The sequence below is a fragment of the Lithobates pipiens genome, unplaced genomic scaffold, assembly GCF_037356315.1.
Source record: "Lithobates pipiens isolate NorthernLeopardFrog02 unplaced genomic scaffold, aLitPip1_a1.2 Scaffold_30, whole genome shotgun sequence".
Lineage (NCBI taxonomy): Eukaryota > Metazoa > Chordata > Amphibia > Anura > Ranidae > Lithobates > Lithobates pipiens.
In genome coordinates this window covers 6,415,008-6,429,558 of record NW_027507791.1, presented here as the reverse complement: position 1 = coordinate 6,429,558, position 14,551 = coordinate 6,415,008, and the positions used below count along the sequence as shown (strand labels likewise).

Below are 14,551 nucleotides of genomic sequence, written 5' to 3'. Positions count from 1 at the left end.
AAAAAAAAAAAAAAAAAAAAATCAGTTCTGATTGTACACATATAGGGGGTCAGGATTAAAAATGCATACATAAAATGTGCATACATACATGTAAAAACACACACACATACATACATATATTAGTAACCTGGGGGGACAGGTAGCAGGTACAAAGCTCCCTGGGATGAGCAGTCTTTCAGGCACAGAAACCAAATCCAGCAAGGTAGTGACAAACAGTGCTGTGTTTATTTGTGCTATATACAAGTTTATATACAGGTGCTGTGCAGTGTTTCAGAAAACAAATATGAATAGCAATAGCAAAACAAAAACCTAGCCGTGTGTCGGCTCTAACTACACAATATATACAGGCCCCAACTACCAGTCTGAGCAAGCCTACATCTTGTCAGCTTCCATATAACCTCCTTAACAGCTTTTACCAACCTTTTGCTCTCACAGACCAGCATTGTCTGTGTTTCCCAGGCAGAGAGCAAAGGCTGTCAGGTGAGCTTAAATTAGTCTGGTGAAGAGGACCAAGACCCGAACTGGACCATGGATCGCTTCTCGGCCTTTTGGCTAAGATCAAGTGTAGTATCGACTATAGCCCTTAGGGGTGTCTCTGCTTCACAGCTAGGACGTTGAGAACCACTTGTATCTATCCAAGCCATTAGGTCCTTGTGGGGTACCCTCTGCTCGGCCTTGTAGGATCGTTGATTAAATTCAGCTTCACCTACTTGCTGCTATTGGGCCAGAGGCTTAGCCCCCACAAGGAACGAGATTGCGGTCTTCCCTCCTCCCCCCCTCCGCATTACTACCTTCGGGCAGTAGATGCAAGAGCCTTTATAAAGGCTTCAGAGCGAAGACGTCGAGGAATCCAGAAGGAAGCCGCCGAAAGAACACCTGAAGCGACTTCTCTCTCTCCAAGACGATGGGGAAGAGCGAGAGAAAGACCAGCAAGAAGAACCCCGCTCCAGCCACTTCCACCAAGGTCCCCGGGGATGTTGCTGCCCCAACCCCCACCTCTACCCCGGCCAGCACCAGCCAGCCGGGACCAGCCAAGCCTTCCCCCCCTGCAGACGGGCTCCCTACCTTGGAGTCCTGGATGAAGCAGACGGTCGTGCTGCAACTGAAGGAGGTGGACGGAAGGGTCCCCGACATGACCCCGGAGATCTTCGGCAAGAAGATGATCCTGGAGCAGGGGTTCAGCAAAGCGGAAACGCTTTCAGTGCAGGCCTTCACAAGAGGTATATTTTTTATAACTTTTGTGTCTTTCCAGGCCTGCAGAAGATACTGGGATATGGTCAAGGCGAGTGGTCCTGAATCCCCCTTCCGTAAGTTCGCCGCGAACTGCCCCATAACACGGGACGAGAAGTGGGTGACAGTGGCCATGAGGAACCCCCATACCTCAGGTAAGGATATAGCCACTTACCTCCAGAGGTTCTGCACCGTGGTGAAGGACCCCGTCCGAATCCTCGATGCCAACGGCTTCTGGATAGGTAAGTGGTCAGTACTCTGCAAGTTCAGGAAGGACCCTTCGGGGGACATCCTGCACCTGCAGCCGTGCTTCTCCCTGGGCAACTCCGCAGGCACCCTTTTCTACCCCGGTATACCCTTCACCTGCAACAGGTGTAGCAACACCGGACACATGGGGAAGGACTGCAAAGAACCTGCTTGCAGGTTCTGTAGGGTTGCAGGCCACGAGACCAAGGATTGTCCGAGGTCCAAAGCCTGCAACCTCTGCGGAGCGGCTGAGCACGTGTTTAAACACTGCCCCCAGCGGTCCCGGTCCTATGCTGGCGCCCTGATCCAGGGCAAACCATCCTCCAGCACCAGGAAGAAGCCACCGGAAAGGGAAAAAGAGCCACAGAAGACCACGGGTAAGCACACCCCTACCCCCACCCCTGTCCAGGCCCCAGCCCGGACCCCGGCCCCAACCTCCAGCACCCCCCCACCCGCCACCCCGGTGCTGGAGGATACCCTCCCCACCCTCCCCCCACCCACCCCGGACCTGTCCTCCCTGGAGGACTTCCCCACCCTCCCTTCCACCCCCACCAGTGGACTCTCAGGAAGCCGGAAACGGAAGCCTAGTAGTCCAACAGCAGAGGAACCCGCTTCCTCCACTAAAAGGCCCACTGGCGACCGGCGCGAAAGCGAGGGACCAGAGCCAATAGTGGAGGACCTCGAGTCAGCGGGGGAGGAGGATGAGGACGTGGAGGGGGAGGAGGAGGTCATGGCCACCCCTGAGCCTGACCTCCCCTCCGACATCCACGTCCCCATCACCCAGAAAATGATGGATGCTGTCCTGCAGGAGCTCGGCCTGTCCGAGAACACAGGACAAGCAGAAGAGGCAGCGGAAGACCCCCCTCCGGGGAGGTAAGTTCGGTCCCTTACCGACTAGACCTCATACCCCTTTTTCATTATGGCAGAGATCTCAATCTTTTCCATTAATGTGAGGAGTATCAAGGATACATCTAGAAGGCAAGCGGCACTGACATTTTTAGCCACTCAGCAGAGTGATGTCTACATGCTCCAGGAGTGCGCACTTCCTCCTCTGAGGAGGTACACTCATCTGACCTCCCAGTGGACCCTCGGTCCCTCCTACTGGTCCGGGGGTGGCGATTGTAAGTCTGCAGGTGTAGCCATTCTTGTCAGGGGTGGGCGCTTCGCGGTTGACTCCATCCATGAGCTAGTCTGTGGCCGTCTTCTGGTCATAGACGGCTCATGGGTGGGAGAGCCAATTAGGCTCATCAACGTGTACGCCCCCCCAGATAAGAATGAGCGGCTGGAACTTTTCCAGACCCTGCGGACCCAACTCGTCACCACCAGGGCAGTAGTAATCGGCGGTGATTTTAACTGTCCGATAGAGGAGGATGGGCGCAGCTCCAGCATGTACGCAAAACTTGATGCTACATCCAGGCTGCTCAAGGAGATGATCTCGGAGGCTTCCCTGCAGGACGCCGTGGGATCCATAGGGAGAGGTACCGTGAACTACTCATGGTGCCGTCCCGACGGATCAGTGCGTTCCAGGATCGACTTCGTGCTCACTTCAAGAGCAGTCAAGCATCGCGATTTCTCCATGATCCCCTGCTTTTTCTCTGACCACAGGGCTATTCACTTTCGGGGTGACCTGGGCGAGGGCTTTGCCCGCGGACCAGGCTCCTGGAAGCTGAATAGTACCCTGCTGGAAAATGAGGAATTGATGGGGGAACTCCGGGAGGCCTACGCCACCTGGAAGGAGGAAAAGCGATTCTTCGGAAGGGTAAGTGACTGGTGGGAGTTTGTGAAAGTCAAGCTACGCAGCTTCTTTCAGGCAAGGGGACGACAGCAAGTGTGTGCCAGGAAGAAGGAACTCAGGAGACTGCAACGTCAGTTGCAGTCCCTGCAGGACCTTCACCACTGTGGCTGGGACGTTAGGCAGGACCTGGAGGACACCAAGAAGAGCCTGAAAGGGCACGTTGAGGAAGAATCCAGGCACATTGTCTTCCGTGCCAAGGTGGAGAACCTTGAGAAAGGTGAGAAGTGTAATTCTTTCTTTTTCAGGAAACTCCACTCAGGACACACACCCTTGTCTGAGCTGCGTGACGAGACCGGAACACTCCAGAAGGGAAAGGAGGCTGTGATGCAAGTGGTCAGCGACTACTACACCAACCTCTACTCCCCGAAAACAACAGACTCACAGGCAGCCGACAGGTTCCTGTCAGGTATCTCTAACCAAATTGATCCTGCAGGTTCGTCGGACGTCAACGCCCCCTTGGTGTTGGAGGAGCTGCACTCTGCCGCTAAATCCTTTAGGCAAGGCAGGACCCCGGGCTGCGATGGTCTCCCAGTTGAACTTTATGTAACGCTGTGGGATCTCGTAGGCCCGGACCTGCTCGAGCTGTACGAGGAGATGGTGGTGGAGGGCAGAATGCCTCCGACCCTAAGGGAGGGGATGATCACGATTTTGTATAAGCGCAAGGGGGAGAGATCGGACCTGAAAAACTGGCGTCCGATCTCTCTTCTGAACGTGGACTACAAAATCCTCGCCAAGGTTTTGGCCAACAGGCTGAAATCTGTCATCGGACAGATCATCCACCCGGATCAGACTTGTGGCATTCCTGGTCGCAGGATTGCGGACAGCCTCGCGCTTGTCCGGGACACGGTCCAGTACATTCATGGCCGCCGTGTGCACGCGGCCCTGGTCAGCCTTGACCAGGAGAAGGCCTTTGACCGTGTCTCCCATGAGTTTATGTGCAGCGCTCTGCGCAGGTTCGGTCTTGGGGAAATGTTCTGTTCATATGTAAATGTAATGTACAATGAAATTCGTAGTGTGGTGTTGGTGAACGGTTGGAAAACTGACCCCTTTCCAGTGTTGTCTGGGGTCAGACAAGGCTGCCCTCTCTCACCTCTGCTTTTTGTCTGTTGTATAGAGCTCTTCGCCCGAAGCATCAGACGGAACCCAGAGATCAGAGGGATCACCGCACCAGGACCGGACAGACGGGAGGTCAAGTGCTCGCTCTACATGGATGATGTGACGGTGTTCTGTGCCGACCGGCACTCCATCAACACACTCGCCCAGACGTGTGAGGACTTCGGCCAAGCTTCAGGGGCAAAAGTCAACTGCGGGAAGTCGGAAGTCATGCTCTTCGGAAAGTGGTTCCTGCCTTCTTCTGCACCTATGCCCTTCAGCGTCAAAGCAGACTTCATCAAAATCCTTGGGGTCTGGTTTGGAGCAGAGGGCGCAGCCCTGAAGTCCTGGGAAGAACGACTGGCAAAGATGCGACAGAAGTTTGGACTTTGGAGCCTCCGAGAACTCACCATCGAAGGTAAAACACTGGTACTCCGCAGCGAGATTCTCCCTGTGTTGCAGTACCTCGCCCAGGCCTGGCCCCCCCGGGTTAACACCTGCAAGGCCATCACCAGGGCAGTGTTTCACTTCATCTGGAGCTCCAAAATGGACAGAGTAAAGCGGGCGGTTATGTTCAAGGAACCCCTCAAGGGCGGTAAGGGCGTGCCCGACATCGCCACTCTACTGAGGGTCTTCTTTGCCTGTAACTGCATCCGCAGAACTTTGGTGGACAGAACTGTAGACTCTGGCGGTAACTCCATGTCCCGTTTTTTCCTCCTGCCTCTCTGGAGGTCCCTTGGATGGGACAAATGGGACAGCTCCATCCCCTACAACTGGGACACTCCTTGGTATTACTTGGATACTTTCAAGTTTATTAAGGAGCAGGGGCTACATGGAGTGAAGCCCGACTTGTGGAAGCCAAAAACTATCCACAAGTTGATCAGAGCATCAGACATTGTTGAGACTGTTCCAGGCCTCCCTTCAGCCACTTGCAAAGTGGTCTGGAGGAATGTTTCTTCAAAGAGACTTACCAACAGGCACAAAGATCTGGCATGGATGGCAATCCAAGGGGGGTTGCCACTCAGGACATTCATGCATGCCAGAAACCTGTGCAGATACAGACACTGCCCCTTTTGCATCACCCAGGAGGAAACTGCCCTGCATGTTTTCTGGGAGTGTCCCTTTGCACAGGGCCTGTTGAGGGCTCTGGAACCTGATCTCAAAGACTTTGTTCCACAGACTGCTATAACACACTTTGGGGTGTTAAACGGACTCTTTTGTGGGACTCACTCACAAGAGGACATTGATAGTGCCTGGCGGGTGCTGTGTTGTTTTAAGGACGCCGTTTGGTGCGCCAGAAAGCGCCTCATCCACCAGAGGGAGAGGATGTCCATCCAGGACTGCCGCAGACTGATTCACAGTCTGCTCAGAGACTATCACCTGATGGACAACATGGAGGAAGAGGAGGTCTGAAGATTTCCCCTTCCCCCCCCCCCTCCCCCCACCACTATGTACCCTTTTTGGCAGTTCAATAAAGCTTCGGGCCTGTGAACTCTTTCTCCCCCCCTCCCCACCTTCTCCAACCCCCCCCATCACACCTGTTGCTCTTTGAAATACCATTTAGATTTTGACTTTGACAGTATGACGTGATATGTATTTAGTAATGGTTTTTGGTAATGCTTTCAGGGTAATGCGGCGTCATGCATGATGTGATGTTTCGGGGTATCATTACTCTGCACAACACATCAGGCATCATACCGCAGGATGAATGTAATTTATTTGTATGTTTGGAACTGTATTGTTATGTAGTGTATTTTATGCGCTGCGTCGCAGTACAGTGTGGAATGTACCCTGTTAAAAGTATTTTGTTTTTTTGTATATTTTCTTGCAAAATAAAGTATACATTTTCAATCAAAAAATGGATCCATTGTCTGTGGAGCCTGGGAGATGTATAAACCCGGAAAAGGACTTTTTCCATCTCTCACTGGGATGCTCTGCACATGGGGGACAGGGACAAAAGTAGGGGAGCCAACTATAAAATGCAATTTTATATATATATATATATATATATATATATATATATATATATATACACACAGTGGCCCTTTATTATGAACCCTTTCACATGTTCTGCAGTAAACCCCCTTCCTACTGTATTTGGGCACCCCAGGGTGGTAGAAAACAAGAGATATATCACCAGCAAAATATAAGGGTCCAAAAGCAGTGGGAGAACTACCAGGGTTGCAAAGGTAACCAGGCCCTGGTGGTTCTGCCACTGTAGGGTTCCCCAGCCTCCTCTTGCTGTCCCGCCCCTGCTGTTGACAGAGCTGGTGTGGCCTCTGTCTCCTTGGCAGCGGCTGCAGTCTATTAGGACCTAGTTCTGGTGACATCATGGGTACATACAGGGGCAGGCTGGCACTATTGGTTGTAGAGAGCTGAGCCCCAAGCTGGTCACCTAGCAGCAGTAATGCTGTATAACCTTCTTTGTTGCCAATTGGGAAGTGATCCACGTGATTAGGGATGAGCCGAACACCCCCCGGTTCGGTTCGCACCAGAACTTGCGAACGGCCCCCACGTTCGTTACGAACGTTAGAACCCCATTGAAGTCTATGGGACTCGAACGTTCGAAATGGAAAGTGCTAATTTTAACGGCTAATATGCAAGATACTGTCCTAAAAAGGGTTTGGGGACCTGACTCCTGCCTCAGGGGACATGGGTCAATGCAAAAAAAAGTTTTAAAAACGGCCGTTTTGGCGGGAGCACTGATTTTAATGACGATTAAAGTGAAAAAAAAAAGTGAAATATTACTTTAAATATGGTGCCTGGGGGGTGTCTGTAGTATGCCTGTGAAGTGCCACGTGTTTCCCGTGTTTAGAACAGTCCCTGCACAAAATGACATTTAACGGAAATAACACCATTTAAAACTGCTTGCGGTTTTAATGTTATATCTGGTTCCTGCAATATGGTTGAAAATCATTCAGAAAAATGGCATGGGTAGCCCTCCCTGCCCATTACCAGCCTATTTGGGTCTTGTACGCATATTAAGGGGAACCCTGTACCCATATTAAAAAAAGGAAATGCGTGTGGCCCCCAGGCCCTATATACTCAGAACAGCAGTATACAGGCGGTGCAAACAAGACAGGGACTGTGTAGGTTTGTTGTGTTAAGTTGAATCTGTTTGTAATTTTCAACTGGTACATTTTTAAAGTGTAGCTCCAGTCAAAAAAACTATTTTTAAGCTTTTTGGAAAACATAGGGAAGGGTTATCACCCCTGTATAATTTGTTTTGCCATCCGTCTTTTTTCATCTCACTTGCTGCTGTCTCCTTGCGTTTGCAAGTAGGAGATGTTTGTAAGTTGGATGTTTGAAAGTAGGGGCCTGCCCTATATTATAGCGGTATGTACTGGGTACAGAGCACGCAGACAGCACGCACTATCTCCTAGCACTACTGACTGCAAGCTCTATTATTAACCACTTGACCACTGGGCACTTAAACACCCTTAATAACCAGACCAATTTTCAGCTTTTGGTGCTCTCACATTTTGAATGACAATTACTCAGTTATGCAACACTGGACCTATATGAAATGTTTGTCCTTTTTTTCACACAAATAGAGCTTTCTTTTGGTGGTATTTAATCACCTCTCAGTTTTTTTATTTTTTGTGCTATAAAAGAAAAAAGACCGGAAATTCTGCGAAAAAATGAATTTTTCTTTGTTTCTGTTATAAAATTTAGCAGATTAGTAATTTTTTCTTCATAAATTTTTTTTTACTGGTTACATGTTTTGAGTTGCAGAGGAGGTCTAGGACTAGAATTATTGCTCTCGCTCTAACGTTCTCGGCGATACCTCACATGTGTGGTTTGAACACCGTTTTCATATGTGGGCGGGGCTTACGCATGCGTTCGCTTCTGCATGCGAGCACATGGGGACATGGGCGCTTTAATTTATTTTTTTTTATTGTTCATTTTACTTTATTTATTTTAGTTTGACATTTTTTTCCCCAAAAATATATTTTTGATCACTTTTATTCCTATTACAAGGAATGTAAACATCCCTTGTAATAGGAATATGGGGTGACAGGTCCTCTTTACAGTGAAATCTGGGGGTCAATATGACCCCACATCTCACCTCTAGGCTGGGAAGCCTGAAATAAAAAATAAAAAAAAGATTCTGGCTTTGATCGTACTGGCGAGTTGGTAGAAGCATCGGAGGGCGGTGAGGGGTGGGGGGCGTCTATGGCTGGTTATTTCAGGGTAACACCGAGTATGGCTGGGTATCTCCGAGTATGGCTGGGTATGGCAATTTATGGCAGGGTATTGCAGAGCATTGGCGGGGTATTGGCGGGGTACTACAGAGTAATAGCAGGGTACTGCAGAGTATTGGGGAGTACTACAGAGTAATGGCAGGGTACTGCAGAGTAATGGGGGTTACTGCAGAGTAATGGCAGGGTACTGCAGAGTATGCACTGGTATTGCAGAATATTGGCGGGGTACTACAGAGTAATAGCAGGGTACTGCAGAGTATTGGGGAGTACTACAGAGTAATGGCAGGGTACTGCAGAGTAATGGGGGGTACTGCAGAGTAATGGCAGGGTACTGCAGAGTATGCACTGGTATTGCAGAGTATTGGCGGGGTACTACAGAGTAATAGCAGGGTACTGCAGAGTATTGGGGAGTACTACAGAGTAATGGCAGGGTACTGCAGAGTAAAGGCAGGGTACTGCAGAGTAAAGGCAGGGTACTGCACTGCAGAGTAATGGCAGGGTACTGCACTGCAGAGTAATGGCAGGGTACTGCAGAGTAATGGCGGGTACTGCAGAGTATTGGGGGGTACTGCAGAGTAATGGCAGGGTACTGCAGAGTAATGGCAGGGTACTGCAGAGTAATGGGGGTTACTGCAGAGTAATGGGGGGTACTGCAGAGTAAAGGCAGGGTACTGCAGAGTATTGGGGGGTACTGCAGAGTAATGGCAGGGTACTGCAGAGTAAAGGCAGGGTACTGCAGAGTATTGGGGGGTACTGCAGAGTAATGGGGGTTACTGCAGAGTAATGGGGGTTACTGCAGAGTAATGGGGGGTACTGCAGAGTAAAGGCAGGGTACTGCAGAGTAATGGCAGGGTACTGCAGAGTATGCACTGGTATTGCAGAGTATTGGCAGGGAATTGAGGGGTTAAATTCGGTGAGCAGCGATGTGGGCACTGCAGATGCAGCCCACATCGCTGCTGACACCGATCTCTTTCCCCTCCGCTGTACCGATCGGTACAGAGAGGGGAGGGAGGAACCGGCGTCATAATATGACGCCGGTTTGTTTACAAGTGATCACTCCGTCATTTGACGGAGCGATCACGTGGTAAACGGCCGCGAAGAGCGGCCGTTTACCGTGATCCGTGATGCGCCGGGTCCTGTGGACCCGGCGGTCACGGATGCTCTCGAGTGCGCGCCCCAGGGGGCGTGCGAGAGCAGAATTCTGGGAGGCCGTTAATTAACGGCCTCTCAGAGTTAAACAACCGCCCTGAAGCCGTTAATCGGCAATGGGCGGTTGTTAAGTGGTTAAAGATAGATCACTAGCTAGCTATATAGGTGAGGTGAATATAGTGTAGTGGTGTATACTGCGGTCAGGGCACAGACAATAACCACTACACAAGAGCAAGATAGGAAATCAGCCAAAAACGATTGGTGTGTAACTGTGTTGAAGGTACACAGAACACCCACTGCTTCAGATGGCAACACACTACACGAGGCCGCCTCAAAGGCGGCCTTATATAGTGTGGGGCGTGCACTACACAGCCTGAGCTATGATTGGTCACAGGCAGGATGCCTGTGGCCAATCATGGCTCTCCTCGCTGCTGGCGCTGCGATTGGCCAAGCATGCGGGGTCACAGTGCATGCTTGGCCAATCATGAGCCAGCAATGCACTGCGCCATCGCAGTGCATTGTGGTCCGCGCGCGCCATAGGAATTTTGACGCGAACGGACCAAGAGTTCGGATTTCGCCGAACGCCCGAACAGCCAATGTTCGAGTCGAACGTACGTTCGACTCGAACACGAAGCTCATCCCTACACGTGATGCTCCCAGTCAGATAAGAGTAAAACCCCATATATATCTACAGCGCGGGTGTGTGTGTGTGTGTGTGTATTATATATATATATATATATATATATATATATACACAGACACACACACACACACACACACACACACACAGTTGTGCTCATAAGTTTACATACCCTGGCAGAATTTATTATTTCTTGGGCATTTTTCAGAGAATATGAATGATAACACAAAAACTTTTCTTTCACTCCTGTTTAGTGGTTGGCTGAAGCCATTAATTATCAATCAACTGTGTTTACTCTTTTTAAATCATAATCACAACAGAAACAACCCAAATGACCCTGATCAAAAGTTTACATAACCCAGTTTCTAATACTGTGTATTGCCCCTTTTAACATAAATGGCAGCTTGAGGTTTTTTGTGGTATTTGCGGATGAGGCTCTTTATCTTCTCAGATGGTAAAGCTGCCCATTCCTCTTGGTAAAAGCCTCCAGTTCCTGTAAATTCTTGGGCTGTCTTGCATGAACGGCACGTTTGAGATCTCCCCAGAGTGGCTCAATGATATTGAGGTCAGGAGACTGAGATGGCCACTCCAGAACCTTCACTTTATTCTGCTGTAGCCAATGACAGATAGACTTGGCCTTGTGTTTTGGATCATTGTCATGCTGGAATGTTCAAGTAGGTCCCATGCGCAGCTTCCTGGCTGATGAATACAAATGCTCCTCCAGTATTTTTTGATAACATACTTCATTCATCTTGCCATCAATGTTGACCAAATTTCCTGTGCCTTTATAGCACACATCTCCAAAACATCAGCGTTCCACAGTAGGAATGGTGAACCTTTCATCATAGGCCTTGTTGATTCCTCTCCAAATGTAGCGTTTATGGTTGTGGCCAAAAAGCTAAATTTTGGTCTCATCACTCCAAATGACTTTGTGTCAGAAGGTTTGAGGCTTGTCTCTGTGCCAGTTGGCGTATTGTAAGTGGGATACTTTGTGGCATTTGTGTAGTAATGGCTTTCTTCTGGCGACTCAACCATGCAGTCCATCTTTCGTCAAGTGCCTCCTTATTGTATATCTTGAAATAGCCACACCACGTTTTCAGACGTATTTCAACGTATTTGTGGGTTTTTCAGCTGTGGCTAAAATTTTAGTTGGTCTACCTGACCGTGGTTTGGTTTCAACAGAATTTTCAATTTCTTGATTAGAGTTTGAACACTGCTAATTGGCATTCTCAATTCCTTGGATATCTTTTTATATCCCTTTCTTGTTTTATACAGTTCAACTTCCTTTTCCCACAGATCCTTTGACAATTCTTTTGCTTTCCCCATGACTCAAAATCCAGAAACATCAGTTCAGCACAGGATGAAAGATGCAAGGGTCTGTCAGGAGTCCAGAAACTCATTGCCCTTTTATACACACTCACTAATTACAAGCAAACAGATCACAGATGAGGATGGTTACCTTTGATAGCCATTCAAACCCCTTTGTGTCAACTTGTGTGCATGTCATCAGGCCAAAATCACCAGGGTATGTAAACTTTTTATCAGGGTCATTTGGGTAGTTTCTGTTGCCATTATGATTTATAAAGACTAAACACAGTTGATTGACAATAAATGGCTTCAGCCAAACACTCTCCATGAGTGGAAGAAAAGTTTTTGTGTTATTCATATTCTCTGAAAAATGCCCAATAAATAATAAATTCCGCCAGGGTATGTAAAGTTTTGAGCACAAATTTATATATATATATATATATATATATATATATATATATATAAAAATCAACCGTATGTTCAGCAGCCATGTGGGCTCCATGAATGTAAGGTGTGAGTTTTGATCAATAAAACCACTATCATATTTAATATTAGATTTGATCAGCCTGTCAGAGAAGGCCCCACTGCTGCTAAGCAACATGCAGGGAGCTCAACTGTCTACAATGATTAGAAATGGGCTCCGGTGTGTTTGAAATGCCACATGCCCAATCCCGCCAGGAAGCCGACACTGCACACTGCTAATCACGGGAAGTGAAACATTTCTTGATCTGTGCAGCTGCGGATTCTGAGATGTCTCACTGCCTGTGATTAGCGGTGTGCAGTGTCGGCTTCCCGGCAGAAATGGGCGCGTGGGAGTTTGAACACATCCGAGGCCATCTCTAACAACCAATTCTGCTGACCCTCCTGTGCATGCACGCATCAGCCCTATAAAGTAACCAGCACTGAGTCCTAATGCATTGCTGCCATGGAGACAGAGACCAGCACTGTCAATAGCCGGGACAGGACAGCAACCTTGATAGTTCAGCCACTGGTCCACAGTGGGAGGATTCCCCCATCCACCTGGAATGTGTAGATGGAGGAATTGGATCTTTTTTTTTTTTCATTCAGCCTAATAGTTGAATGAAAAAAGTGATCAATGTATGGGCTGCCTAAGTGCTAAGACTAAGACAGTTTAAATCTTGGCTGGTTGAGCAGGAACTGGCTGAGATTTGAACCATTAATGAGCAGGCTGAATGTACCAGGTTGATCAATCAAATTGCGTACAACCAGCCTGCCGGATACTCATATTTATTGTTAGCTGTTGCTATAGCTGCTACTGATAATCACTGTCAGGAGAATACAATTGCTGGGCAGGAGGGATTCTCCTATCACCACTTTCTGTGTTGATGGGGAATCATGCAAGTTTCTTTCCTGCAATCAGTGTTTGCAGGAAAGAAATTTGCACCGTCTATTACAAGCCTAACTGGAACTGAAAAATTGTAAAAGGTCTTGGAAGAACAGGAGGTGGGAGGGAGAGAAGGGAGCAAGATAGGGACAGTTCAGTGATCACGGTGTACTGCAGTGTGCACTCACCCGCGGGTTGAGGCTCTAAGCAGGCATCATTGACACAGAGGAATCTGCCAGCTGCTCAGTTTCATATTTCCCGCCCACAAATCCCCTCTCTTCAGATACAGCTGCATGCCGGGATAATGTAGGTGGGACAGGCAGATACAGAAGGAACAGGGGCGGGAGGAGGAAGAGGAGACGCATTCCTCTCTGCTTTCCTGTCTGTGAGGGAGGTGGGTGTGTTCGCTGGGCTGTGTAAGAGTGTCACAGACACTCGACTCAGCTGCAGTCACCAGTCTCAGAATTTACACACCGATTCTCCTGTCCTGTGGATGGGAGAAAGTCCGTTTTCTTCACTGTCACTGAGATAATGGGAGGCTTGGTGGAGTCCTTCCTGCAACTCGCTCTTCTCTCTGCCAATGAGGATGAAGGATGAGGGAGCAGATTGGGCGGCCGTGGCTGAGAGCACCGCTCACATTAACCACTTGCTTACTGGGCACTTAAACCCCCCTCAGTCCCAGACCAATTTTCAGCTTTCAGCGCTGATGCACTTTGAATGACAATTGCGCGGGCATACAACACTGTACCCAAATGAAATTTTTATCATTTTTTTCCCGCAAATAGAGCTTTCTTTTGGTGGTATTTAATTACAGCTCGGAGTTTTATTTTTTGCTAAACAAACAAAAAAAGATGCAAAAAAATAAATAAAAATCATGTTTTAATAGTTTGTTATAAAATTTTGCAAACGGGTCATTTTTCTCCTTCATTGAAGTGCGCTGATTAGGCGGCACTGATGGGCTGCATTGGTGGGCACTGATAGGCATAGTTAAGGCGGCACTAATGGGCAAAGATGGGTACAGATAAGATGGCACGGATGGGTGGCACGGATGGGCACTGATAGGTACCACTGATAGATGGGACTGATGGGCACTGATAGGCGGCACTGGGGTGCAGCACCTTTGAGGCAGATTGTGGGCACTGCTGGGTGGCACTGTGGTCACTGTTGGGTGGCACTATGGGCACTGCTGGGTGGCACTGACGGGGGCACTTACTTTTAATAAGTGGGGCACTGCAGGGGGCAGGTGGGCACTGGCAGGGGGCAGGTGGTCGCTAGCAGGGCTGGCCGTGATCGGGACTGATGTCCCGATCACGGCCACCGGTGATCGGCTTTTTTTTTTTCTCCTGAATAATAGCCGATTACCGGCTCCGTTATATCACATGATCAGCTGTCATTGGCTGACAGCTGATCACGTGATAAGGGGTCGGGATCGACCCCTTGCACGGATCGGTGATCAGGCGAGTCTCATGGACTCGCCGATCACAGAGCGGGGCGCGCAGGCCGCTCGTACACGGGACTACATCAATAGACGTAGTCCCGGA

The 14,551-nt window shown here is 49.1% G+C and overlaps 1 pseudogene; it reads left to right on the top strand.

Annotated features, from left to right (window-relative positions):
* The first annotated feature begins 532 nt into the window (after positions 1 to 532).
* LOC143950454 (U2 spliceosomal RNA) lies at positions 533 to 684 on the top strand (annotated as a pseudogene).
* Positions 685 to 14,551: the final 13,867 nt, after the last annotated feature.